Source organism: Polyodon spathula, unplaced genomic scaffold, assembly GCF_017654505.1.
Source record: "Polyodon spathula isolate WHYD16114869_AA unplaced genomic scaffold, ASM1765450v1 scaffolds_527, whole genome shotgun sequence".
Lineage (NCBI taxonomy): Eukaryota > Metazoa > Chordata > Actinopteri > Acipenseriformes > Polyodontidae > Polyodon > Polyodon spathula.
This window is the reverse complement of record NW_024472017.1, coordinates 1-3,274: the sequence shown is the minus strand read 5'-3', so window position 1 is coordinate 3,274 and position 3,274 is coordinate 1. Positions and strand designations below refer to the sequence as shown.

At 36.0% G+C, this 3,274-nt stretch overlaps 1 long non-coding RNA gene across 1 annotated transcript; it reads right to left on the bottom strand.

The window, feature by feature from the left end:
- Positions 1-919: 919 nt before the first annotated feature.
- LOC121308185 lies at positions 920-3,105 on the bottom strand. Its single transcript, XR_005948479.1, has 2 exons — positions 2,676-3,105; positions 920-1,897 (listed from the first exon to the last, which is right to left on the bottom strand). It is a non-coding gene; the product is annotated as an uncharacterized LOC121308185 (long non-coding RNA).
- Positions 3,106-3,274: the final 169 nt, after the last annotated feature.

The following is a 3,274-nucleotide window of genomic DNA, read 5'->3' as shown; positions in this document are numbered from 1 at the left end:
GGACGGGAAACGGCTTGATACAAATTTGCTGTGATACAAGAACGTGAGTTTGTTTGTTTGTCTGTCGAAGACTATTAACATGATTCGAAGCTATTGCTGTTCAGCTAGCACTTTCCCTTTGTTCACAGAGAACTATCTTTGCACCACGAGCACTAATATCACTCACTGTAAACTGTGTCTGTGTTTTGTGTTCCGTGTTGCTGTACAAGACTAGACTTTTGGTTGTATCACGTCGCTGTATCACTGCATCATTATTTACAGTTGTTTGCCATCAGGCCCTGGACACTGTTAATTCAATAAGACAAAAATCGTTGTCTGTCGTTCATTCTACTCTGCTGCATTGCCTTCACCTGCACTCACTTACCCACTTGTACACATCCAATTGTTTTCAAAAATATATATTGTATATATTACATTTCCGTAAATGCACACTAATTAGAGACACTTAATATAAAGTGTTACCCAAGCCAGTCGGTTTTCACACTGAATTGACTCTTATAAAATGATCTTTAATGGCAATTCAATAAAACTGCAATGCAATACAATGGTTAAGTACTAAGGACAAAAGTAGCACCAAAGTGCCATATCAGTTCTCAGTCTGGGTAATTCCCCTGTGCTGATTATTTTTGTTTCTATATATATATTATATAACATATATTCTATATATATATAAATATAATATTTTTGGCCCATATTATAATACCATCTTTGTGTAAACAAGTACACTATTTAGCTTTATGTTTAAGGCTCAGCATTTATTATCCAAAGACAATATAATACAAACTCCAACATGAACTTAGCAGCAGCCAAATGATGCCATGATGGACACGCCATTGGGGTATGCAAATATATTACCCTTTTATCAGTCAATTTTAGGGTTATGGAGATTAACAAAAAACAAACATGCCCTTTTTGTACGTAAAGTTTATTTATTTATTTATTTTTTTGCCATACACAAGAATTGATCGCAATCAAGGTACACAAGCACAGATAAAGTGTCACATATTTGAAATACACATTGAATTTTTATTGTATTTTATTATCAGAATTTAACAGTCAACCTACAAATTAATGTGTCTTCTGAACTATAACAATACTTTATTAAGCTCTCGTTTCTTTAGCAGCATAAAATTGTGTCACCTCTACTTTTACAATTTTTCATAAACCACAAGAGCAAAGTAGTAAGTCTTATAATGTGATGCAAAATGTTTCTCTTGGTTGACCAACTTGAACAGCCACACAAATTAAATGTCTATCTTGTGCGCTTGTAAAAGTATCTAACTAACGCATGTGGATATAGTTGTTTATTACTCTGACTGGCAAAGCAATTTGGTCATTGACCTGATTGCTTTTCATAGTTGAGTTTAGCCTGTACATCACATTTGATGGAATTTTCAACTACACCCAGCACTAAATCTATGCAGATGCATTCACTATTGCAGCCGTGCACACTGGAAACTGTGTGCATTAGTCAAAGCAATTGCTTGGGAAAGCAGTAAATCCTGCTTTCAATAGAAATTATATTTTTCCTTGCAAGTTATCAAAAATTCCTAATAAAAAGAGAAGGAAAGGAAGCTTTTATTTCTGTAAATAATGTTGTCGGCAAGATGAAGGCACTGCAGGGTGGCATAGCAAAGTAATGGAAGGCAGACACCAACCTATTTCACTGCTACATCACATGGTCACACATACAAATGCATGTTAACTGACAGTTTTGTGAATTAAGCAGTTACATTATGAGTGACAATTTCTTCAACAGCCGCAGCCCCTTTATTTACTGCAGTCGTTGATTGGTTAAGATATTTTAAAATGATATCTTTGAATGCTGCGATTTCTTGCAGGTATGCCTCTTCAAAAGCGGAGCTGGACAACTCCTTCATTTTCTCTGTTGTTTGCACTGGAAAGAAATAAACATATTATTTGTAAACATAACTGCAGAAAATAACCCCCTATTGTGTGCAGGGGGGATATCATTCTGCATCCATTGTTACCCATACCTATTTCTCTTTAGATTAAACTGCAAGTACACATGAACATATCATTAAAACCAAAACCAATTTCTGAAACAAACAGATTTTAAAAGATTACATGCAAAATGACAAGCTAACTTTGCATTTGACAAGAATGCTTTGTGCATTGTGACTGGTTTCAGATGTGCAATTAACAATGGAACTGTACAGTATATACAGGGGTTGATTAAAGACTCTTAGGGTGCATCCACTAATGCTGTGGCTTTTCTAGCCAACCTGATGTGAATTGTGGTGCTGGCAACAAACAAGCCATGAGGAGCACAGAGATGTAATAAAATATTGCCAATAGGCAGCACTGTTGAAGCCCATATCACAAAGTTAATTAACTATGTTGGAATCAGAGTGCAGGGCAAAAACCAAATGCTATCCCCATATACATCCCTCTCAGTAGGATCCTTTGGAACAGATCTGGAGGAGATGTAGGTATGCAAGTCTGCTTTTTTCTGACTAAGATTGCATTCATGCTTGGGTGTTTTTAAAATGGCCAGTGCCTACACAAGACTTTACCATACTTCAACTTAACAAATGTAAATTTGTTTGGGACCGAAAGTGAAAAAATAATAATAAAACCTTTTTTTTTTTTTTTTAAGTTTACATCTTAAATAGTTAAGATTCTGTTTTAAAACCACCAAACAGTTTACTCACCCATTAAATATATTGCATAGGATGATAGAAGTAGACTAGCCACCAATGCTACTGCAAGAATGATCAGCAATATGCACAGGCATCTGGAGGAATTGCACTGTGTTTTATTTGTGCCAGTCTGCTGCAATGTTCGTTGTTCATCTTTTTCCATCAGCCATGATAACTGTGTTAGGGGCCCTGTTAAATAAAAAAAGGAAGCTTGCAGGGATGTACAATAATCAAGGAAATGATGCTACAGCATGGATCCAGTAACTTTCCAGGAAAGTGATTTAAACTAGTTTTCAATCATGAATAAATATAGATTTTGTCGAACCCTATTGTTAAATGATAAACAACTTACTTTTAAATTATTTGCTCATTGAATATCATGCTGCAAACTACATATGGTTAACTAGAATTACCATCTGTGGCAGAGCAAAGCTCTGCCCTTTTTAAATTGGCAGGGATGGGGTTAAATTCCCCTACCTGCCTGGGTTCATTATGTTCAGGTGGCTGGGGTTGATTAGATGATTAGTTAATTAACGATCAATCAGCGCCCAGCCACCTGACATAAAAGGAGGCCTCTGCTTCTCATTTAGGGGAGGGAGTTGAGGAAGCAG